Below are 26,264 nucleotides of genomic sequence, written 5' to 3' on the forward strand. Positions count from 1 at the left end.
TAATTCTCAGGCCCAGCGAGTCGAAGCCTCCTCGGCATCGCTGAGTTACTCTGGACAAGGTGGGACTGCAGGGGCACAGAGGTGAGCTCATCTAGGCCGGGGGTGAATGCACACCAGACCCGGGCTTTAGGGGGGGTCTAAGCAACATCCGAGTTACTTTTCTCTGCACACTGAAATCAAGCAAGTACAACTATGATTACAATCTAGATGTTGCTGCGAGTTACCGCCGCTCGCCTAGATTTTTCTGGGGGTGCTCACGACTGTCTGGGATCATCTGGCTCTCTCCCTGAGCGCCCTTTGCTGGGATTTTGAGAACTAGGACAGCACCTGTCACTACCACTCTTAGACGAAGTGTAAATGCACACTTACACTCTCGCCTAGTGCAACGCTTCTTTATTTTTACTCTTTATATCCTGATCGACCCCAGACCCCCAAGGCATCCCCCAAGTCCCTCAAAAGCAGTGGTGTAGAGATAAAGCTTTGGGTACTGACCCTTTTTTTTTTCTTTTGGAAGACTTTTGTCTCCCACTTTTCCCACTGTGTAAGGAAACCAGCGGAAAGAACGAGTGGATAGAAGTCTACAACAACTGAGGCCTTTCTATAAGGATGTTACTACATTAGGTTAAGCTCCTTGCCCTGAAGGTCAGCCCCAGCTAAGACAGTAGAGGGAAAAAAAGAAAAAAGAAAAAGAAAAACTCTTGGGGTAAGGAGTGAAAACATCTAGTGAAAACATGCAAATTAAAGTTCCCCTGTTAGGAAGAGGGAAAAAAAAGCAATAAGGCAAAAAACACCGAAATAGCTAAAGTTTCCAAAAGGAGTTAGCAGAGCGGGAATTCGCGTTGCGGAGCTACGTATTCATTCCAGGCGGCCAGTGCGATCGGATCCCGGGTCTCTCTGAGTTACTAGTTCGACCTACCCGCAGCCTAGTGCGATCCACTCTGGGCTGCGCAAAGCTGGTCCGCCAAGGAGCTTCCCAAGCAAGCCATTTTCCATCCCCCACTTAGGCTCAGTCTCCCCGGTGGACTCCTGTCCTACACCCAAGAGCTCCCCGAAATCTCCCCAGCGCCCCCCATTCTTCCTCCCCGAAACCGGGGTTGGGATTTTTATTTATATTTAAGTTCGCAAAAATTGAAATCTTTATCCCGCAAGCGAGCGTGGGTACTTAATTAAATTCTAATTAGGACACTATCAATATCCTATTTAGCCGCGTAGCTTTTGTGCGCCGCGGTCCCTTTCAGCGCCGTAAATAGGGTCTCGACGCCTTATCTCGCCTGCAGGAGACGCCTCGAGAAGGGCTGCGGAAGATAATTTATAGGTTTTAATTACTCTTCATTCCGCCTGATCAGCTTGGCGTTCATCACAGGCCTGTGAATAAAACCCTGGTCAAAAGCTCTGTCACATCGCGCTGGCAAGACGCTTAATCAAAGTGAGCGGCCCCGCGCGCCGCGCGGCCCGGCTCCTCCACGTAATTTCCAGCCAGCTGATAAAGCCAGCTGAATAATGCGGCGGCCCTTTGGAGACACCATTTACAGAAATGACTTTATTGACGGCTTAACGTCGGTAATTCATTTTACCTTTCATGTAGTGGAGCCCGGATTTGTTACAGTAATGGGATGATAAATGCAGCCTCGGCCCACGAGCTCGGGCTGGATTAGGAGGCGCTCTGCGCTCTGGCTCGCCGCCGCCCCCAACCCCCCCAGTCAGACCAGACCTGCACCGGATCCTCAGCACCCAGCCTGGCCCGCACTGCACTGCAGGACCCCCACTCTCCTCTGCTCAGTCTGGAACACAGACATACAAATGTGACTGAGGATTCAGGGGCTAGTGTTGGCAGTCTTGTGGCAAGCCTGCAAGTGAGCTCTTGTGAGAGCTTCCGCTTTGAGGAGGTGAATGTAGGGGTCCAGAGGACTCAGGACTGGGGGTCTTGGTGATGGAGTATGGAGCAGGTGGGTTGCAGTTGCAAGTATGTGGGTAAAGGGTAAACGGTGTTTGTAGAGGGCTGTGTGTGTCCCCCAAATGCATGCATTTGTGTGGCAATTCTGTTTGGGCTCCATTATTCTGTCTTGGAGGATGAAGGAATTCCTCCTTCTCAACTTGATAGAAGTCCCAAGAGGGAGTGGCAAGAAGGTGGATTGAAGGAGGCAAGTGGGACAATCTTACAAGAAGAATGATGCCCCTTTCTCTCAAGCTTGGGTTCTTGAGCAAAAGAGATGAAAATTTAGAGCACCCCAAATCCGCATCCAGCTCTACTGCCTCACTGTTCCCCAGAGGCAGGAGGCCCTATAGAAGACTCCGACCTAGCCACTTCGATGCAGTTACATTGATCACCCCCAAGTTCGACTTCCATCCCTACCCCAAATAAAAAAGGAGAATGACAAGAAAGAAAACGATTTGGTTTTGTTTTAAATGCCAAATGGGAAAATGATATGTCTTTTCTAGCCACATGAGGAAAAGGGGGTCCCAGAAAGGCTTCCCAGCACTCAAGGTAGACTGTACGTGGAAAGACCCCAGCACTCAGGCCTCACTTCCCTGCCCAGACACCCTTCTCTCTGGCCCTCCTCTGTGCCTAACCAAGGGTCCCTCTGAGTCAAAGATATCTGGTCAAATTGAGGAAGCATGTTTAGGAGATGCTAGAGAAGTATGGAGGGGCAAATAGTAGGAAGACTCACTGTGAGTACTTGTCAGGGGGAAGGATGAGAAATTGTACCTTTGTTTCTTCCCTTCTGCAGCCTTGCAAAGGCCACTTAAACATTTGGAGAGTGACCTCTCAGTGTGCGATGCCTGTGTAGATTTGGTCTGTGTGAGAAGCACAGAGAAAGAAAATAAGAGCAAGAGGGGAGTCTGCAAAGTTATTGCTCATATCTCTGTTGAGTAATTGTGTGATTGTCCAAGGTAGGAGTATGTCCAGCGTGGATATTCTAAGCAGCACCACCATTTGAACAAGAAAACATGTACTTACTGAAGGTATCAGTGTATGTGATTCAGAAAAGAGAGATTTCCTACCAAGCTGCCTGTCGCAGAATTTTGGTATTTAATTAGGCAGAGATTGATGCTGTGGTCCTGCCTGCTGGTGCCTCTTTTTTAAGGATGAGTGTGAGGAGGAAAATTGTAAAAGAAATGCTTGCAGCCTCGCTGGGCGTGCGTGTGATGGGCTGAGAGTGCGAGCGTGTTGCATGCACACGGTGGTAATCGCATTTTGAGTGTAGATCAGATGGCGGTGGGGCCTCGTGGTTCGGGACATGAATGAGTTGTCGCAACACAATAGCGCACAGCCTTCCTACGGGGACTGGGTGACCAGCGGTTTTGTTGGGAGTGAATGCAAGGAGATTTCTGCTACAAGTGCCACGGTATTATTATGAGCCGGAAGGTCAGACTATACATCACAGGTCCCCAAAGCCTATAGACCTTGGGAAATGTGGGGCCTCGAGCCACGTCATTGTACCTGACAGTCCTTTCAATACACTAATTCAATTAGCACTCCGGGTTTTGGTCTTCATTTGGAGGTGATAATAATGAAGGGGGGTGTACAGAGAAATTCGTTGGATATTGGTGAGGGGTCATTACTAATTCTTCTGAGGCTTAGAGTGACTTGGGGGAGAGGGGTGAGGTGGGTGGGGAGTGTGTGTGGGAGACAAACCATGGAAAATAAAATGCTCTGTTGAATCTCAAAATTAGGGCAGCAGCTTTGTTTGAAATGGTCCAAAAGATTGATGGGGATGGGAGGAAGCACAAAGATTTCTTTTTCTTCTGTGTACATGAAATATTCTCATAAAGATCCAATTTCTTAGAAAGTCTGAAAAGCAGCCCACTATTGGAGGTTGTTGGGTTTTCTCCCTTTGACCAAAACAGTCCCATATCACTGATTTCTTCTAGAAACAAGTTTGTTGTTTTTGTTTGTTTGTTTCCTCTAAATCCTGGACAAACTGAGAAATTCAGGTCTTTCCCAATTTTTTTTTTATGGGATTGTGGGGGAAGGGGTGGTATTTCACCAATCTGGTAAATTCTACTTCCCTGTGGCAATTTCAAAAGCTCCCTTACCCCCATCATTTTTCAGACTGAACCTCCACAGCAATTTAACTGCTTAGCAGAGGGCTGGGTTCTGGACACAGACTGCTGCTACAGGGTTGACACGCTTCCGAATTTGGAGTGTGTTGGCTCAAACGCAGAAAGGAGAACTCTCCCAGTCTCCCCAAACTGCTCAGGGGTTTTACTACACAGCCAGCCATACCCCTAGAGCATAGGAGGATTTCAGTGTTCTTGACCCCCCAAAGCAAAGTGACTACACACATCCATCTAAATTTTTCTTTACTTTAATGTCACGTTCATCTTTTTTCCTTCCAAATAATACTACCCAATTCCCAGAAATGAACACTTAATGATTACTCTCCCTTTCTCTCTTTCTCTCATACACACACACACACACACACACACACACACACACACACACACACACACACGATTCAAGTTTACACTCCATTTTTCTTTTCTTTATTTTGCTCTTTTCCTTCTCTAGCCCTCACCTCCTCCCCTAAAAGTTTCCCTTAACCTGATGCCTTTTTGCCCACCCAGTCCCCACCTGTCCGAGTGGAGGCTCCCGCTTGGATCCAGCTTGGTTCCGATTGGGTCCACATTGACTGTCCCCGGTTGTTTGCTCGAAGGTAGATGGGCGGGTGTAAACCAGTGAGGAGGTTCGAAGGGGATTCCTGTTGTCCTTGTTGGTTCAGTCCAGGTTTCCAGAGAGTTTCAGATACAACTCCAAAGTTGGGGACATGATAAATAATTCAAGGATAAAAAGAAAAAGTGCAGCCTCAAGTCCTTTGCTTAGGAGTTCCCCCTTCAGCTGCAAACCCATGTGGTTGTTTTTTGTCTTTTTTTTTCTCTCTCTCTCTCTCTCCGATTGCCACAGAGTTAACTGCCCTTCCCTACTTTTAAAGGGGCCAGAGCTTGTCCGGGCACCTCTGCCACCGCTCCAGTGAATGAAGAAATACCCAGCTCCGCGCAACTCAGCTCGCTCTCCGGCTCTCCCGCTCAGTCTCTGGCCGGGCGCTTTCCTGCCTTCCTTCCCGCCGCCAGGAGCCGAGCCAGGCCGCGCCCCCCTTTCGTCCTTGGGGTTGCCGCCTCCCGACCCTCTTCCCAAGGAGGCTACGGGGGAAAGCTCCAGGAGTTTCCAGCCAAGGTCAGCGCTGTGGGGGGCAGCTGGAGGCTGAAGGGGGGAGGGGAGGAAGGAAAAAGTTTAGAAGGGAAGTGGACAGCCAGCCTCCCACACCCTGGAGGGCAAGAAAAGAGGGGGAGAAAATCCCTGTCCCCCTAGCCCCTCCCAGACACTATCTGTCTTCATACTTCAAGGGCAGAGGGAGGTGGGAGGGGGAGTAAGGGTCCCTACGATGGAGTGGCTTGAGGGGGGGGGGGCGGAAACCACTTTCCAGGCTGCCTTACAGCTGCAGAATTCAGGGTGTCGGCAAGTGCGCTTGCGTGTTTGTACGTGACTCTGCGCGTGAGTCGCTCCAGGTGAGTGCATGTGGTACTGTGGACCCACAGTACCGTGGATTTTACACTTTCTGTGTCTCTGATCCCTTGTGATTGTGTGGACTGTGCAAGTGTGTATGCAAGTGTCCCTGGATGCTCTTGTAAGCCAGCAGATAGGGACTAATGAGAAACTCCTTCCCACCGGGTTTTGGAAGTGGAGTGTCTGAAGAGATCTCCAGGACCCCAAGTTGTGCTCCCAAACCAACTGCTCACACCCTTCTCCCAGTATATCTTCAGTAACTCACCCCACCTCTAAGCTATGTAAACACTGATTTGGTTGTTCTTGTTTTCCACCAAGACGCTCCAGTTCGTTAAGGCTGAAGTCATCAGCCCTTTGAGGGCTGGGTGGACAACTAGTGATAAAGTCAAGACCAAAGGAACGTCATTAAGTTGCTCCCAGAGAAAAGTCCATATCACAGATGAGAATATTGAGACCCAAAAAAGGGATAGGACTAGCCTGTTTCGAAGCAGACAAATAAGACTCAATTTGGTCAACATTCATCCAGATTTTGTTACAAACCGAGAGCACTTGCTTATGGGAAATGCAGTGAGGTTTCTCCTACTCCTCCTTATCCCTAAAAGCTGTCAACCGCATTCTACTCAGTCTTTCTGAAGGATCTGAAATCTGCTTATGAGTCACTTGCACTTGTGCCTGCTAGGGTGGGTGCTGAGAGCCAAGGCAGGACTTCTTGGGGCTGGAAAAGCAGTGGGACTCCAGAAGGGAGAATCCAAACCTGTGGTCGCGTCCATTGGAAAGGCTTGCTAAGGCCTCCTGCCCTCTACGTTCTCCATCCCAACCCCATAACTTAGACCCACTTTTCAGAATTTTCCAGAAAGGAGTGAATGGTACCCTTAGTGGTAAGAGATCTAGAGAGGCAGGCCTAAATAGGGTATCAGAATACCGACTCCAAAGCCATTCCAGGCACGTCCTGACCCTCCCGCTCCAAGGACGCCCACCCCAAAATTGTTATTCAAAGGAGTGAAGTATGTGATCTTCTGGCGATCAAAGCTGCAAAACCAAATATTAGAAGAAAAGTCAATAATGGATGAGCAGATTAAGAAACCCATCTCGCGGACAATTATCGTCGCAATTGCAAAAGCGCCCTCTTTCGCTTATTGTCCCTCCCACCCAACACACACACACACACACACACACACACACACACACAGAGGAACACATGAAAGGGGGGGAAGTAAGCAGATGGGCAGGGGCTAGGGGTGGTAGCGGAGAAATGTTGCTGGCCACGTTGCGTGAATGAGTGCGTGGGGTGGATGTGTTTGTTGAGTGTAAATGAAATCCCCTGGGGGTGACCCCGTGACTCGATGTTTTTTACCAGACAAGTAGGCAAAGCCTTGACCTCTGCACATCATGCTCATTGTCCCTTCAAAGATTTAGGTTGCTACAAGCCAGAGAGCTCAAAATAGCTTTGTTTTCTTTTTTGTTTATTTGTTTATTTATTCTCTTTTTAAGAATAAATTGGACATCCAGCCTGAAGGTCCCACTGCACACCTTCTGGCCGCCTCTCTATTGGCGTGAGTGATCCTAGGCCCGTGGTCCCCGCACAGAGACCGGTCCTTGGAGCGCAAGCCAATTCCCGGCTGGTTTTCCTGTGAGGAATGTGCCACCTGTCGGTACACTCGGAGAACTGCTCCAGTGCGGCGCTCTCGCCTTTGAATCGGAGCCGGAGAGAGGTTCGCAATCCAAAGAGAGAGTGGGAGAGATCCTCCTCTTTTCCAGACAATCTACGCAGGATTGGGAGAGAGAGGAAAGGATTCTCAGAAGAAGTGTCTACTTGGGATCCTTTCGCCTGATGGGAACCAAGACCGGAGAGAAATATCCTGGAGGGTTTTCTGCTCCTGGATTCAGAGCAGAATACCTAAAATTCAGTAGAAGGAGCGCATTTGGGGTCAGGGATGCGAATCAGCCACCGCAGCCAGCTCAGTGCCAAGTCACCACGGACAAGGTCCCCAGCTGTTTATCTTGGGCTCTTCTCCTTTGTAAACTGGGAAAATGGTTTAGACTGGTCCCCTCAGACCTTGAATCTGCCATTGGATTTAAACAGTAAAAGGAGACACTTGCATCTATCTGGTCTTTCTTCTACTCCCAGCCTTTAATAGACCCTGTACCATAGATACCTTTATAGCTTATTCTCATGATTACCCATATTTAATGGGTGACTGCTTCGGTTATATAATTGATTTCTCATTTATCCCAGGATTTTGTTTCAGGAGAGCTAGAGTGTTTCTTGGCCCCAATTATCCTAATGTGCTCATTTACTTCGTTTAAAAAAAATATTGGAGACTATCAAGAAAACTTCATTTTGTTTACCTGGTGTACACAGCTAGGGACATTGGAACTTGTGAGAATGTAATAGATGTTCAAGCATAAAGACCCAGGCCTTGAATGTAGGAGCCAGACTGGAGAGAACATTTCAAGAAGACTATGCTACAGACACTTGGGAGTCCCCTGAGACTGGTGTTATTCAGAGCAGTAAAAATATAAAGGTGCTGCAAGGCAAAGGGCTCCAATCTCAACCCACCTTTCACTTAAATTCGCAAGAAATTTATTTAGAAAGAATTGATACAGAGATCCTATCCTTTTGTTGTGTCTTGTTTGGGGGTCACACTCTGCTATACTCAGAAGTTACTCCTCGCTCTGCACTCAGAACTCACTCTTGGTGGTGCTTAGGGGACCATAAGGGATGCTTGGGTGTTCATGCCTGCATCATCCACATGCAAAGCAAGTACCTGTTGTACTATCTCTCCAGACTCAGATCCTGCCTATCATTTGAGTGGCATTATTAATTTGCACAGCTTCAGAAAAATGCAAATTTCTCTCCCACACCAAGTTCTTCTGGCTGAACACATTCAAGCCTGGGGCAGCAACTGACACAGTTGGGCAAGTTCAGCTGTCCCCTGCCTGCTACTTCCAATTGATCCCTTCCGGATCTGACCAGCATGAAGCTCCCCCCTCACTCCTCTCCTATTTTGTTTCCAACTCTTGGATGACTTGGATGCAGGCCAGAGACCTGGGCAAAGGCCTTGCACTCTTCTGGAAATAGAAGTACCCTTTGAACACCCAGATTGGATGTCCCATTGTACCTCCTACAATACTGCAATGAGGGAGGCATATATTGTCTGGAGTCTACAGGTTTAGGAATCTGGGGATAGCCTCCTTAGCAGTCAGAGACAAAGAATTTCAACAACATCTCAACTTTCTTTATGTGATATGGAAATCACAAAAATCAGGAGGTCCCTTTACCTGTCATTGTGAGCAGCTATCCCAGTGAACAGGGCCACTTGGTGTGTCCACCAGAAGCACCAGGATGGTCCAAGCTAGTTCTTAGCGTGTTGAGGCTCTGTCATTCAATATGACCCTTAGTCAGCCACTGCTTGTGACTCAGTTGCTCCTTGTGAGGCTGACTGTGAGCTTAGGTCTGGGAGGGGCTTTCATGGGAATGGGGGGGGAGGGTCAAGTCCTGCTCTGGGCAGAATGAGCAGGTCTGACTTTCTTCCTGGGACTGCGGGGCGGGGTGGGGGGGGGTGGCTTGGCAGGTCTAGAATCCTTCCGCACGTGGCTTCCCTGGAACTACCTTTGGAGTCAGAGGTGCAAATGATCCCGGAGCATTGCGCTAAGCTTCTCAGCAAGCGCATTGTCGAACTCCAAACTTGTTCTTTGCCATCTAAGCCCAGAGACCTGTGAAGGGTCCCCGTGTCAGAATCCTGGGTTGGCCGCTTCAGGAGATGACCGGGGGGGGGGGGGCAAAAATGTTAGTCTGGGCAGGTCCAGTCTGGCTCCTGAAGGATGCAAAGTAGGGGGTGGACAGCTGCATGCACGGCCGTCCTAGTCTGGTGATTATATCTGACGAGCATGAACATTGAGGCCCAGTTTTCCAGGGGGAACCCACCTGGGACACGCAGGGATCCCTGATCCATGGAGGTGACAGGTTGGCCGTGCCCAAGGCCCAGGGGGCAGTTGAGTACGGTGACAAAACCGCCAGAACCTCTTGTCCCTCAGGATCCTTCGGATCTTAGGCTTCCGCAGCAGCTGTGAGTCGCCATGAGTAGGGGCGTCACGTCTCGGAACCTCGTCCCCGCAGATGGGATGGGATCGCTGGGATGAAGGAAAGGGCTGAAAGTCTGCGGAATGGATGAAGGGAGCAACCAATAGTCAGGGCAGACAGGAGATAAAATCCTACCCTTCCCTTCCTCCTCCCTTGACCTCAGGGCAAACAGGGAACTCCTGGGCCCCCCCCCCCCCCACAAACTCCTGTGGTGCTATCTGGAAAGGGTTTCCTTTGGTTGCTCTCAGGCCCAGAACGCAACAACTTTTTGCCCAGAGAGTAAAAGGGAGGCGCGGTTCGCTTTAGGAAAGTGTCTGGGAGTCCCGCTCTAAGGTCTCAAAGCTAAATAAATGTGATGGGGTTCTCCCTGTGTCCGGTGCCTGGATCTCTCTCTCTCTCTCTCTCTCTCTCTCTCTCTCTCTCTCTCTCTCTCTCTCTCTCTCTCTCTCTCTCTCTCTCTCTTTCTTTTTCTCTCTTCTTTCTCCCTTTCTCCTTCCCTCTCTTTCTCCCTCTTCCTCTCTCCTCCCTTCCTCCCCTCTCTCTTTTACTCTGTCTCTCTCTGTTCCTGTCAATGTCTGTCTGTCTGTCTCTCAGAGAGACCTAGCCTCCACACAGACTCTTCAGCAAAGAAATAGGGCCTTTAGGCTTCGAGTGCCAGCCCTGAAGGTGCAGCGGGAGTACCATGAAGACAGGGTTAAGCTGAAACTCTTTCTGCCAGCCCACACCTCAACTCTAGATGCACAGACCCAGTTAGGATTTGTCCAGAACTAAAACCATTCTCTCAGAAACTGCCCTGGTTTGGAAATCGCCAGGTTGATGGTAAATGTTAGGGTTGAATGGAGAGGTTTGGGGTGAGAAATCCAGGTGTCAGCAGCTCCAATGAAGAGAAACTTGACAGACTTTATTTTTTTGTGAAGGTGTCAGGACCTCAAGCCAAAATGCATGAAGGAAGAGATCCACTCCTGGATTTAATAGGTACCTTGAAAGGAGTTCTCAGGATTGGGTGCAGAATTTGCAGGGCTGAGTGGTGAGGGTCTGCTTTGGTAGGGTCACAGTAGATGCCAGGGGCTTGCTGTCTCCCCCTCTCGATTTTCTTTTAGTATTTGTCACTTCCCTCAGTCTCAGTCTTGAGCTATCAAGTGTGGACTCGACAAGAGTGTTGCAAGAAAAACTAATTAAATGGCAGTACTACGCTTTGAAAATACTAAGTGTCACGTAAATGCCTAATGTTAATAATAATCTTGATGGTGGTAATTATGTGCCAGACAGCCAGCGGCCGAGTCCAGAGAGCTGGGAGGCTCCGGGAACACCCATCCTTTCTGCAGGATCCCCAGCTCCCAATGGCCAGGTGTAAGGCAGGGGGAGCCCCAGGTCAGGCCCAGCCTATGGGTGACTGATCGAGGGGTTGGCACTTCTAGTAAAACTGAGAAATGGGACAGGGCTTTCAGGAAACATTTCACATTAAGTCCTGCTTTCTGGGGGTAAGGCCCTCTGAGGGACTCCTTTGGGCACTGTGGTGCTTTCAGGACAGAGCATGTCCTATGGGAGTGCCACTGTGTCCTCTATTTCCCCAAACCCCTACAGATGTGGCCTTTATCAGCTTAATCTTCTCTGGGAAGAGAACCCTGAGGTCTTGGAACTGCACGCCCTTCTCTCTCTCTTTTTGGGAAGAGGAGGGATGTCTTTGATCCTATCCCCTGACTTTTTTTTTGGAGGGGGGCTGTTTGATGAAACCCCAGATTTTTCTTCCGACTCAGAATTTCCTTATAAGATCATCTTCCCACTCCCATTCTTCACCCCAGCCTCTCCCTGGCCAGATCCCCTGCCACTGAGCTGAGGATGTGGGGCAACCACTCTGCCAAAACCAGCCCAGCTTTGCAGGCAGTAAATTATGGTGACTCATGATTGAGGCTTTTGGCATTTTCCACCACAGAAATCTCTGAGCCTTGGAGGGGTTTGCAGAGTCACCTAGATACTCTGTCATTGTTTGTTTGTGTCTGTGTGTGTGTGTGTATGTGTGTGTGTGCGCGCGTTTGTGTGTGTATATGTGTGTTTACATAGAGAAGTGCTGCCCAACAGTATGCCTGGTTCACACACAAACACATTAACAATTCTCTGTGCTCTTGAATTTGTCCCATTTATTTTTCCTTATTTGCCGGAAGAGTCCAATTTTGGGGCTCTTCCAGTGTCTGTTGCTGCTGTCCCCTGGTGCCCTCTTTGGTTTGGGAGATAGCTTTGACTGTTTGTGATAACAGAGAGTCCCTGTCCATTTGAGGAGAGAAGAATAGACTTAAGCACATTATGATATGATTATTATTCCAAAGAAATAAAGAATACAGTAAGCTTTACACCCAAAACACTGTTTCTTAAATTAGAGTTCAATAACTAAAAAAACTCCTGCCTTTAAAACTTTTGTTTGAGTGCAACACTGGAGGTGCTCAGAGCTACTTTCTATGACTTGTTCCTGTGGTGCGTTGCTCAATGAGGTCCTCATGGGACCACATGGGGCAAAAGACTATGTATATGTATATACATATACATATATATACATATACATACACACATATATTTATATATATATTTATACATATATAAAGAAAAAGAGTTAGGACTATATCTGGTGGTCCTCATGGCTTAGTTCTGGCTCTGTACTCAAGGATCACTCCTAATGGTGCTTGGACTAGAGGTCAATCAAACCCATTCAGCTGCAGGCAAGACAAGAGTGCTATCCATGGTACTAGCTCTCTAGTTAGTCCTTCCAAAATTTTTAAAAAGAATTTATTTAGGGACCAGAGTGATAGCACAGTGGGTAGGGCTTTTGCCTTGCATGCAATCAATCTGGGTTCAAACTATGGTCCCTGAGCCTGCCAGGAGTAATTCCTGAGTGCAGAGATAGGAGTAACACCTGAGCACTACATGGTGTGGCCTAAACAAAAAAACTTATTAATTTTGAGAGGTTTAGAGCCACACACAGCTATGTTCAGGAATTATTCCTAGTGGTGCTAGGGAACCGTGTGGGCTATGGAGGGTGTAAAACTGAAACAGTATGCAGGGTAAGTGACTTAAACCCCTGTAATATCTCTTGGACCCCTCTCTTAAAAAGCATTCAAGGGGGTAGAGAGATATATATAGTGGCTGCAACACTTGCCTTACAAATGGCTGAGCAGGGTTCTACCTGAGGCACCCTTTGTGGTCCCCAAAACACCTCTAGAAGTGATTCTTGAGCTCAGAGCCAGGAGTATTCCCTAAATAATAGTCCAGTGTAATCCAAAAATCAAAAATAAATTAAAAAAAAGACACTCAAGTAGGAATGCTACTGACAGTGGCAATATTAAGGTTTGGGTCCAGGCCCTGTGAGATTTCCAAGTCAACTTTGGGGATTTACAAGGTCATATACTGAGCACAAGTTCACACACAATACCTGCACAGCTAGAAGGATGCTTGGAATCCTCCAATTTGCTTTTCTCAGCACAAATAAGGCTGTGTTTTGTATTTTCTTCAACATCATAGAATATAACATACTTTCTGTAGGAGAGAACAAAAGCAGCAAGTACAGTCCACCCTAAGGGCGAGGCACAGGTTGGCTTTAGATTACTTGATGCATTCTCAACTCTGGCACAGCACCTGTTACTTTGGAGAGTCATAGCAGCAAGCAGCACTATTCACAGTTCTAGATGTGGCCCCCAGCAAACTCTCCTTCTCCTCCTCCTCCTCCTCCTCCTTTTCTTCTTCTCCTTCTCCTTCTCCTTCTTCTTCCTCTTCTTCCTTTTCCTCCTCCTCCTCCTTCTTTCTCTTTCTCCTTTTCCTTCTCCTCTTTCTTCTCTCTGTCCTCCCTCCTCTCTCACTCTCCTCTTTCTCTCTTACTATCTCATATTTTTGGTCACATCAGCAGTGATCAGGTCTTATTCTTGGCTCTATAATCAGGATCACTCTTGGCTCTTGTCAAGGCTAAGGGATTGTTTTCAAAGCTGAGGAACCAAGTGGTTGGCCATATGCAAAGCCAGTACCTTACTCATTTATTATCTCCCAGGCCCCAAAAAAGCTTCTCCAGCTGAATACCCACAACCTCCCAGAACTGTGAAAGGAGGGTAGGGAGTTTTGTATTTAATAATCCAATTTCAAGCCCAAGACAATAGAACAGCAAGGAATAATGCCCTCTTCTTTCTCCTGGCCCGTGATTGAGGGTCATGCCAAAGGATCACCTCATATAAAGAGGAGCTGTGGTCTAAGGTTGGGGAACCTCTGTGGGAAGAATGGGAGAGGAATGTATGAATTCTTTTTAGCAACTTTTAAACAAGTATGTTTTGTTGTTGTTTCAACTAGCTCCACCTTCGATTCTGGCCCCCTGGGGAGAATCGGTTTCTAGATCAGATAAGCCACCCAATGAGACATACTCAATATTGCAAATAAGTTTTTAGCATTAAATGCCAACTCAGCTCTTTGGTTCCTGAAGATCTTGTTCATCTTTTAACTCTCTCTTATCCAGGAATTTCAGAGAAAACTTTATTGTTGCTGTTGCTGCTGCTGCTGGTGGTTTTGGGACCACACTCAGTTGTGTTTAGAGCTTATTTCTGGCTCAGAGCTCAGAGGTAACTCACTCTTGGTGGGACTCAAGGTGCTGAGGATTGAACCCAAGTTGTTTGCACTCAAGGAAGGCTCTCTACTTACTATTCTATTTCTCCAGCCCTCAAACTTAAGTTGCTTCATGTACTACAACTAGCATAGTTTAGGGGATATTCCTTTTTCCATATACAGGGGTCTCTGGGCCCCCATCTTCTCCCAAACCCGTGTCTCTCTCTCTCTCCCTTTCTCTCTCTCCCTCCCTCTCTCTCTCCCTCTCTCTCTCCCTCCCTCTCTGTCTCTCTCTCTCTCTCTCTCTCTCTCTCTCTCTCTCTCTCATCTGACAGTCAAAAAAAGGAAGTGGGTTTTAAAAATGTGAAACTGGGGCTAGAGTGTTAGCACATCGGTAGGGCATTTGCTTTGCATGCTGCCCACCTGGGACAGACCCGGGTTCAATTCCCATTATCCCATATGGTTCTCCAAGCCTGTCAGGAGTGATTTCTGAGCACAGAGCTAATAGTAAGCTAGGAGTAAACCCTGAGTGCCACTGGGTGTTGTCTTAAAAAAAAAAAAAAAAGAATGTGAATCCTTGAAGAAGGTGGGACTTTGGACATTGCCTAGAATATGACAGATATTTTTGGGGGGACAAAGGGGGTGGTGTGGAGTGGTGGACTCCTGGCTACTTCTGTGCTCAACGGATCCATGTGCTTTTGCATGGCTTTTGAAATTAATATATGTGACTGTCTTGATCATGCTATTTTGAATATGTTAAGTTAGGGGGGTTTTTTGGGGGGGGCATTGAGTTACACTCAGTGGCATTCAGAGGTTACTCCTGGCTCTGTGCTCAGATATCTCTCCTGGAAGGCTAGGGGGATCATATGGGATGCTGGGAATTGAACCGTCATCAGTCCTGGGTTGGCCACGTGCAAGGCAAAGACCCTACCGCTGTGCTATCTCTCCAGCCCTACTTCTTTTATTTAATGTGATTATTTTATACTTTAAAAAAAAGGTCAGGGGCATGCCAAATTCATGTTCTGTTTCTATCAGATAGCAGCTGGACTATGCTGATCTAGTACATGCTTTCTCTGCTAGAACAATGTCAAAGAATTGTTCATTAGTTTCATCTTATTGTTATCACCCCCCCCCCCCCCGGAGGCAGGCAGTGCAGAGCCTCAGTAGTCAGTAAAAATTATTTCTATTAAGAACTGAAGAGTTGCAAGGAGGCTGGTAGCCCCGGTTAACTCATTTCAAATACTGGCTTTTAGCGCCATCCAGTGGCTACCGCTCTATACTACACTGACTTCAGCTTGTGAGAATGGGCCAAGAGATCCTGAATTGGGTTTTGAGCTTTCCTCCAGCTTAATCCCTCCTTTTATTCCTGTCTATCTCCTCTGGAACGTCTGTAATGTGGGCTCCCACACACTTATGCGTTGGAACCTTTCCCTTCTTGTTAAAGTACAAAGTACAAAGTTCCCCTGGAAGTGAGCAATACCAATATCACTGTTACATACATGTAACTGTACCCCAGCTGTATCCCCAGCTGTATGAGGTTTTACTATTGCGATCTCCCAAAATGTATATATCCCTCCTTCAGTTGAATGTTTGGGTTACTTTTTGTAATTTTACCAATAATTTTTTTATTTAAAATAATAGAGATTATGGGGACTTTTTAAAAGATACATTTAAATAATATCTTAAAAATAAAAAAATATGCTTGTGAGTTAAATATGCTTGTGAGTTTGGAATACAGCTATGTAACTGACATAACTGAACTCAAAATTATTAATCAGATGAGCTTTCTTAAGAGGAACACATAGGGTCAAGTGATCCTAAGTGTAGTCTATGATCTTGAAATGCACACAAGACTTGTTTCTAGTAAATAATTTTTCTTATTGATATTATACTTAATGTTATGTTCAGACATTAGTTTGTGAGAAACTGATTTGCTAACTTTTGGGTATAAAAATATCAATTTTATGAAACTGATGAAGTCTTCTGCTAAAATTTGGCTAATACATGCTTTCTAATTTGTTCTTTTGTCTGCGTTCAGTCAATTGAGTCATCATTCCTTGCTAAGAGGTTATGAGATAAACACTGTTTAGAAAAAACAAAATATGTAGAGATTCTAAGTCAACCATGAAGAATGAGGGGAAATTTTCTCTTTTTAACTATGGACATACCTGTAGCTCCATGTGCATCTAGATGACAGCATCCTGTGGCAAGAGTATGAGGAGATGAGTCTGAAAACATTATTAAAGACTGTCAAATAACTCAATTTTAGGAGTCTATTTTCAAAGTTGAGCATACAACTTGGGTTACTTTTAATGCTTTGTTATTCAAGCATTCTCTTTGTATCTATGAATAGAAATATTCCAGAGACATTAAACAGTCAGAATTAAAGGAGCTTGGGGGCGGGGTATCTAGGGGGGGCAGGAAGGAGTATTTAGGAGATGATAGGTATTAGAACTATTCTCTTTTCTTTCTTTCTTGTTTTGCTTTTGTTTGGGGTCTATTTCCAATAATGTTCAGCAGTTACCTTTGTCTCTGCACTCAGGAGTCTCTCCCTGGAGCTGTCTGGGGAACCATTTGGGATACCTGGGATTGAACCAGGGTCAGCCACATGCAAGGCAAACACCTTATCCACTGGACCATCACTCTTTTTTTTTTTTTTTTTTTTTTTTTTGGTTTTTTGGCCACACCCGGCAGTGCTCAGGGGTTACTCCTGGCTGTCTGCTCAGAAATAGCTCCTGGCAGGTATGGGGGACCATATGGGACACCGGGATTCGAACCAACCACCTTTGGTCCTGGATCGGCTGCTTGCAAGGCAAACGCCACAGTGCTATCTCTCCGGGCCCTGTACTATCACTCTTGCCCCAGAAATTTTTTCTTTAATGTTATATATTCTAACATTTAAAAAAAAGGTAACTTTCAATTAAAAGACCTGTCTTAAGTGTATGATATTTAGCACTAGCAGAGATGCATGCTACACTAAGCTTACTTCTGCGGTCAATTTTGGTCTTTTACTCCAACAGTCAGCCCTTTAGTCATGACTGATACCCAACTTACCATTTACCCACCAGTTGGTTTTATATAATCCAAAGTGTGTTTTTATTTGACTTTGTTTTCTCTACCTCTGCCCAGCTGAGATCTCTCAGCAAACTGCCCTCTGTTTCTTCCCAGGATGTGGCAAGATATCATCTTTATTTTGGGGAAAGGGAAAGGGAAGTTTGGGAGCCAGCTCATGATTTGGGGCATACCTGTGTCCATGTGGTGTTAGACATTGAATTCAGGCCTCTTGTTGCAGAGCCTGTGCTCAGTCTGTTAAGTTCTCTTTCTGGCCCTGGAACATTATCATTATAGCTGAATAATATTCCATAAATCACATCTTCATTAACCCTGGGCCACCAGTGTGCATACCACTTAGGTTGCTTCCAGTTAGTGCCTGTAATAAGGTGGCTAAAGATGGGAGGTGTGTGGCTTTCTTTCAATGAGAAAGGAAGTTTCTCTTGAGAATCTCATTGAGAATCCTTGATAAACTATGTTCACCCAATAGCCTAAAGGAAAACCACACCACCCACTCTGAATTTTCGGGCCATGTCCATTGACTCCCATTGGAAGAGAACAGTGGACACATGTTCCCTCAGCCAGGCATGAGACTACTTGCTCTGCACCAGAGCAGTACGTCAAGACGCTGTTTTGTGGACTTTGTACCTCACCTCCCTAAAGCCCATAGCCCTTTTTGATTGTGAAAAATTGAACTCATGGGGCAGGAGAGAATATAAGACTAAACTGCAGTCATTCTTGTGCAGCCCACCTGAATTTTATTCTTGGTACTACTTGATTCCTTGAGCATTATCAAGTCTCACCCCCTCACTGTCCAACAAACAAATATAGGTGATCATATATAGGAAAGGCTGAGAATTGTCTCATATATGTGGCAAGGAAAGCTATATGGGGTCCTGGAGTAGCAGAAATCAAAACAAAGCCCAGTGAATGGAAATTAAATTTGGACTCAAGTGCTGAATGGTGAGTGAATTTGACAATGGGGGCATGAATTGGATGATGCAGTGATGGGTGAAGCAGGGTAGAGGCTTATGCAAATTTTCCAATATATTTCCTCAATTTCCCTATAAATTTAAGATTTTTTTTATTTCCTCTTACCAGGGACTCCCTGGGAAGACCATGGGGAAAGGTGCTCAAAGCATACAGGTAGCACCAGAATTTGAACTCAGGATTTTGTGTTTTAAGTCACTGAACCATCTCCTGAGACCTCTCAAAACCTTTTTCAAAATGGAAAGTTAAAGGATTGCAGAAGGGACTGATAGGTATAAAGAATTTGCCAAACAATTTTGAGGCCCAGGATTCAAGCTCCACAAAGAGCTAAATTTGAAAGTCAACTACAATTGTATGAGTTGAAGACTATATGGTAGGTGAAAATAAACAAAAGCTTCAAAATGACCCTGGAGTTGAGGGTTGGCAAGCTTTGTCACAGACCCTTAGGACATGAGGCATAAAGTAAACCTGTGGGCTGAGTCAATTCAGAACAAAGTAGCATGGCTGAGGGCCAGTAACATTTTATTTAGCAAAACAAAATAAAATTGGTTCCTGTATTGGTGTTTGCCAGGACTCTATTCCAGTACTTTGTGGCTGTATCATAGTTGCATAGTCTGGGTTGTGGCCAATTTATTTTCCCAAAAGACAGATCAAACAAATGCCTATCCCAAATGTTAATTGGATAATATTTAAAGAGATGATGCTTAGTGAATTAAGTCAGAAAGTGAAGACAGACACCGTATGATTTTCCTGAGTCTTATCACCAAGTCGAGGCAGAAAGCCTAGTTAGTAGTGATTCCTGCCATCCACACCCCCATGTAAAGGGCTGTCCAGAGCTGGTTCCAGACATTTCTATTGTTTTTTAATGCATCACAGTGTTGATATCAAATTATGCCCAATCTGTTACTTTACAGAAATGTCTTGACTTTTTTGAAGTCCTTTGGATTGCTTCCTATTTGGAGAATTAGGATGAGGGCTATACCCAGCAGGTGCTCTTCCTGGCTGCTTCAGGAGTAAGAGTAACCCCTAGAGGTGCTCAGGAGATCCTCTGAGTTCTAATATTCCAACGACAATGGTGGCATACAAGGCCATGCCTTACCCCTTTTCAGCCCTGGACTGCAACTCTTTTGGTAGGGTGGTGGGAGTCACACATGATGGTGCTCAAAGGTTACTATTGGCAGGCTTGGGGAACATATGGGATGCTGAGGATCATACTCAGGTCAGCCATGTGTGAGGCAAACGCTCTACCCATTGTGTTATCATTCTATCTCACAAAAACTGCCACTTATCTTAAAATATCTGGTCAGTCCATGAAAAAAAAATCCTGCTGGGAACTTACTGTGATAACATCCAATTCACAGATAGGTTTAAGAAGAATTTCCTTGTTCAAGACACTGAATCATCCTGCCTTGGAATACAAGATCTATATCCTAATGTTCTTGCCTTCTACACTGGGAAATGAGTTCAAAGAGGCTAAAAAACTGAATATGGTCACACAATCTCTCATCAAATCATTACTGGTCTCAATGGTCATAAGAGAATCTTTGCTGCCCTGTTTTGTTCCACAAATTCTTTTTCCACTGCTCTGCTCTTCTGACTTGATAAAGTCTCTGTCCTGGAAAATTATCTCTTTTTGTGTATGGATGCTTTGATTTTCCCATCATTGGGGCCCTAGTTATGGTCTTTAAAAAAATGAATCCATTGGGCTGGAGAGATAGCATGGAGGTAAGGCGTTTGCCTTTCATGCAAGAGGTCATCGGTTCGAATCCCAGCGTCCCATATGGTCCCCCCGTGCCTGCCAGGAGCAATTTCTGAGCATGGAGCCAGGAGTAACCCCTGAGCACTGCCGGGTGTGACCCAAAAAACCACAAAAAAAAAAAAAAAAAAGAAATAGAAAGAAAGAAAGAAAGAAAGAAAGAAAGAAAGAAAGAAAGAAAGAAAAGAAAGAAGAAGAAAGAAAGAAAGAAAGAAGAAGAAAGAAGGAAGGAAGGAAGGAAGGAAGGAAGGAAGGAAGGAAGGAAGGAAGGAAGGAAGAAGGAAGGAAGGAAGGAAGGAAGGAAGGAAGGAAGGAAGGAAGGAAGGAAGGGAAGGAAGGAAGGAAGGGAAGGAAGGAAGGAAGGAAGGAAGGAAGGAAGGAAGAAGGAAGGAAGAAGGAAGGAAAAGGAAGGAAGGAAGAGAAGGAAGGAAGGAAGGAAGAAGGAAGGAAGGAAGGAAGGAAGGAAGGAAGGAAGGAAGGAAGGAAGGAAGGAAGGAAGGAAGGAAGGAAGAGAGAAGAAATGAACCTGTGTTGCTCTAGCTACTGAAACAAGAATCCAAGAGTCCCAGTACCCCAGAACTCTGTGTGGTTACCAGAAGAGTAAGCACTACACTGTTTTGTTCTATGATTCCTCCATCCACAGCTTCATCTTTGTTTCCTTTTGATTTGAAGTAGAACACACCAATACTCAGGGATCACTCCTGGTAGTGCTCAGGGGACCATATGTGCTGCTGGGGTTTGATCCTGAATCAGCTGTGTGCAAGGCAAGTGTCCTACTCACTAGACTACTTCTCCCGTACTCCCATTAATTTCACATTTTATGCCATCACAAGAATTTCTGGGGAAAAGACTGGAAAAGAAGTTGGGGAGAGGATTAGGCTTCGGTTGAATCAGATCCTGGCTTTGAGTTCCATCGTTCCAAGGTTGGAGTTCAGGTCCAATACTGCCATTTTTATCCTGGGACTAAGAAAAAGCTACAGTGGCTTTCTGAGTTACTGTTGTCCCAGCTCTGAAGAGGGCCATCTTTACACTTCCTTCCAGCCCATACCACTGAGGGATCACATTAGATCATGTATGTAATCTGGTTGGCTCAGTACAGGCTGGTTCTCTCCAGGGAGACTGGATTTCACTCTGTGGCCTCTAAGAACCACCACCACCACCACCACCACCAGGCAGGCCCACATTTGATAAAGTCTTGTATGACAGAAGGACAGTAGGGAGGGTTTCATGGACAAATAAGTTTGCACATGCACCGGCATTGCCCCGAGTGACAAGAAGGTAGCATAAAGGCCTTCACTTCAGAGTTACACAATGAATAACTCACCACTCCTGCAGCTCAAGCATTTGCTTAAAGCACTTTTTAATAGACCCTCAGACAAGGAGACGACAGGTGGGTCCTCACAAGGCTCCAAGGGACCCTGAGGCAGTGGTTAAGAAATCTGATCTGAAGAACAGATAAGAAATGGCTATAATTAGCACATGCAATATGAACACACGTGATCAGACACTGAATAATTCTCCAAACCAGCTAGACAATTCTCAACCAAGTTTTTACTCAGAAAAAACTCAGCATGTCCACAGCATCTCTGAGCAGTGCTTGTTTTTTAAAGAGTAGATAGAAACTTCAACCCAGCTCCTTTGTGTTTGCCAAGCTGAAAAAACAGACTAAAAATAAATCAGCATTAAGTATTTTTTCTAGGTAAGTCTTAAGCATTATTTTTTACTGAGATGGAAATTAAATCTAAGTAAATTTGCAAATCAAGTGTCCAGATTGCTAAACTCTTATATATTTCCTTATTTGGGGCCACACTTGGTGATTCTTAGGGCTTTCTCCTGGCTCTTTGTTTAGGGATCACATCTGATGGGGCTCGGGGGACCACATTATACTCAAGGAGTGAAGCAAGGTCTGCTTTATGAAAGACAAGTGCCCTGCCAGTGTTGTTTTTCCATCTACAATATACACATTTTAGTCCTTTATCTATTGATAGGCCTTTGAAAGTTTATTTTTTCCATTTTGAAGCTATTAATTTTGATTATTTTATCTTGTATGTAATATACATTTATAATATCCCTTGATTATATGGTTTTCAAGTATTTTATTTATAAAAATTAGTTGTCTCTTTAAGCTATAAGGATTCATTTTAATTTAGGACATATCTTTCTTGAAGATGTCTTTATCAGATATGTCTTTCTTAGGATATGTCTCCATCAAAATTTGGGGGGAAATAATTTTTCTATTTGTGTTTTCTCTATCAACTTGTGTATCTTTTCAAGAGCACTTGCGTTTATTTTGATCAAATCCAATCCTTTACTTTTATAGCTCATGTATTTTTGTGTTTTTAAATATTTTTCTTGCCTAACCTGAGGTAAAATTTTTATATCCTCTATAATTACTTTTATTATATTATAGCTGTAGCTATGACTATGACATTCAAGTATATAATTTGCTTCAAGTTTTATCTTGTATAAAGTATTAGATAAGGGTTGAGGAATAATTTTTTTGAGGTGAAATTCCAGTTAGTTCTCTGTTGAGAAGTCTCTTTTCCTCTTTGGCATCTTGGGCCATAACATAAATATATATAAATATATACATGTGTATATATATGGTTCCAGTTCAGCATTAGCATTTTCTACTTTTTGAAATAGGCAAGGTTAAAAATGAAAGATCTAAAAAATAACTTGCTGAGGGTGAGAAGAAAATGAGCATCCATTGCTGGTAATATTGCAGCTTATCTCAAGCAATCTGGAAATACAGTAACATCTGCTAATGCATAAACACTTTGGTTGTACAATTCCATTTTTAGAACTTTTAGGCTAACAGAATCATTGGGATTGTGTGTTGAGTGTCCTGGTGTTTATATAATAACAGATATAAGCAGGAAAAAAGTGTACCACTGCCTAAGAATCTAGCAAATAGTTAAATCAATAAATCATGGTAAATTGGTAATACCTTGACAACTTAGTTAAGCACCCTCCCCACCCTGAAAATGATATGGTAGAAAATGTTTTATGATGACTTGAGAGTAAAGAACAGCTTGTATGCCAGACAGCTGTGATACAGGGTGATCAGCAGTAGTACAGGTAAGGATACTAAAGGAATAAATGAAGGCTTCCATAAATTGTATTTGACCTGTTCTAGCCATGAAGATAACTTCAGGGCTTCCAAGGAGAGCTGAACTATGAAGAAAAAGCAGACTGAACAGAGGAGGCTGCACTCAGAGGAGTGTGCCAAAGAGAGTTTCAGATAATGGGAGATATTAATTTATTATTATTTTATTATTTATTATTATTTTATGACCCATCAGCAGTTGGAGGGGACTGACCATTGATAGACTTTGGTAGATATTTGAGAGTTCAAGTCTGGAACTCAGGAAAGAGACAAAAACTAAAAAATAGAGATGCAGGAGCTCTCATTTCACCCATAGGTGGAGACTGAACACAAGAGATAGAGTGAGAACTTCAAAATTGGAGTTTTTATAACTATAGATGATCATCATACACTAGTGGATTCTAAAAATCAATGCTGTAGAAAATATCAAGATTTAAAAACAAAAAATTGGCTGGAGGATTATACAGAGGAAAGTTACTTGCCTTACATCTGGTTGACCTAATTTCAATACCCAACACCACATATAGACCCCTGAACCCTGTCAACAGGGATCCCTGAACACAGATACAAGAGTAAGATTTTACCACTCCTGGGTGGTTAAGCAGTGGTAAAGCACTTGCTTTGTATGTAGCCAACCCTGGCTCAATCCCCCACAACTGCATATGCTGCAGAGTCAGGAGTAAGTCCAGTTACTTACAGCAAACCCACTAGGTGTGGTCTAAACTGCCCCCCAATAAATACAAAAAATTAAAGAAATAATCTAGAGGGTTGGAGCAATAGCAGAGCAGTGGGGCATTTGCCTTGCACTCAGTCAATCCAGGACAGATGGTGGTTAAAATCTCTGCGTCCATATAGTCCCCCAAGCCAGGGGCGATTTTTGAGTGCAGAGCCAGGAGTAACCCCTGAGCATCACCAGGTGTGGCCCAAAAACAAAAAAAAAAAAAAACAAAAAAACAAAAAAAAGAAAAGAAAAGAAAAGAAAAGAAAAGAAATCATCTATAGTATAGCCACTGGCAAGGGCAAAGATTATTTTATGACCTTTATGTTTCAGATTTGGATGAATAAGACATTGCCAGGGACATGCTAAGTGGGTTGCAGAAATGTAAAAAATCAGTCCTGTAACACAGGGGAGATATTAGTGAAATGCTAAATAAACTTCTGCTGCAGCCAAGAGGGGAATCCTATAGCCTGTGCTCCCACAGCCCACTCCCAAGGGGGACATGGTGAGGGAGAACAGAAACCTTTTCACTGAAATCATTGTTTTTTAAGTTTTGGAGCACACCCAGCAGGGCACAGGGTTTACTCCTTAGTTTTGCACTCAGAATGAGTGGTGCTTGGGACACTATATGTATGCAGAGGATTGAAATTGGGTTGGCCTAAGGGTCTTAGGACAGGGAGGGATCTCAGCAAGTGTTATCCTTGGGTATGTGTCTATGTGCAAGGTAAATAAATATCTTACCTGCTGAACTACCACTCTGGCCCCAGTCACTGCATTCTCTAAATAATGGAACTGGAAATTATCACCTGAGTGGAAAGTGGACTCATTGCCTCACAAATAGACATAGCACCAGAACTTAGTATTCAATGGGGCTCATTTTCTTTTTTTCTTTTCTTTTTTTTTTTTTCTTTCGGTTTTTGGGTCATACCCAGCACCGCTCAGGGGTTACTCCTGGTTCTATGCTCAGAAATTGCCCCTGGCAGGCACAGGGGACTACATGGAATGTCGGGATTTGAACCACTGTCCTTCTCCATGAAAGGCAAACGCCTTACCTCCATGCTATCTCTCCGGCCCCTGGAACTCATTTTCTCCCTGGAAAGACTCTTCCCTGAGAAAAAGTAGGTTGACTCGACAAGACTCTGCTGGGAGTTTCCTTGTCCCTGGAGTCAGGAAACATGACTTGTGTGATGAATGGTTCCTTTGATGTCAATTTCTTGAGCATAATTCTTAGAAGGTGATTCCTTTTGACACTATAAATCAGGTAAGATCATATAAATCTTCACATTCTAAGAATCTAAAGGGAAAACCCTCACCTGAGTTGGTAGAGAGTGACATACAGCAAAGCCCAGAAGAAGGGGGGCTAACGGAAACTGTGTCTATGGCCAAAAGCAAGAATCTGACTTTTGGTTTGTTTCTTGGTGTTTTAGTTTGGTTTAGTTTTGGTTTTTGGGCCACACCTGGAAGCACTCAAGAGTTACTCCTGGCTTTGCACTCAGAAATCATTCCTGGTAGGTTCAGGGGACCTTATGGGATGCCAGAAATCGAACCCAGGTCTATTCTGGGTCAGCCTTATGCAAGGCAAACACTGTACCACTGTGCTATTGTTCCAGCCCCAAGAATCTGACTTTAAAAAAAGTTGTTTTTTTTTGTTTTGTTTTTTTGCTTAAAGCATTGTGATTGACATGTTATAGTAAAGTTTTAGGCATACAATTACACCACCAGTGTCAATCTCCTTCTACCAATGTTCCAAAAATCCATTTCATACCCACTTACCTATCCCAGTCCTCTGTCCACCCCAGCCTACCATACAACCGACAACTTTTTAAATTTGATTGTTAAAGTTTGGGTCTCATGATTTTACTGTTATTGACTGACTCTATGGTTTGGATATTTTGTTCTGTCCTTCCTTAACTCCATCAATGTATCTGAGTCCCCTTGTTATTTGGCCCCTGACCTTGTTATTTCACAACTGCCTTTTTCCTTCTCCACTCAATCTCTTTCTTTCTCGCTGTACCCTGGGTGTTCCAAACAACCTCCACTCCCATTTAAACCTTTGCATTCCTTCATAAATGCTATATATAAGTGATATCCTCTTGTAGTTAATCTTTATTCTACCTTACTTCATTTAATATATCTTACTGATACATCCACATTGCAGTAAATTGCATGATTACATCATTCTTGACAGCTATGTAGTATTCTATTGTATATATGTACCACATCTTCATGATCCATTCTTCTATTATTGGACATCTAGGTTGAAAGAATCTGACTGAATCTAACCTAGGGAGTTTATTTCTCATCCCTCCCCAAATTTTTCCCAAAGAAACCTAATGGATTCCTCTACACATTGTTGTACTTTTTCACTAAGAGCACAAAAACTTGTGGACTTAGAAAATTGTTATCCAGTGATTTTCAATAATTTTCTACCCTTAGTCTGGTGAAGGTAGTAGAAATATTTTCCAGACAGCTAAACTA

Source organism: Suncus etruscus, chromosome 5 (genome assembly GCF_024139225.1).
Source record: "Suncus etruscus isolate mSunEtr1 chromosome 5, mSunEtr1.pri.cur, whole genome shotgun sequence".
Classification (NCBI taxonomy): Eukaryota; Metazoa; Chordata; class Mammalia; order Eulipotyphla; family Soricidae; genus Suncus; species Suncus etruscus.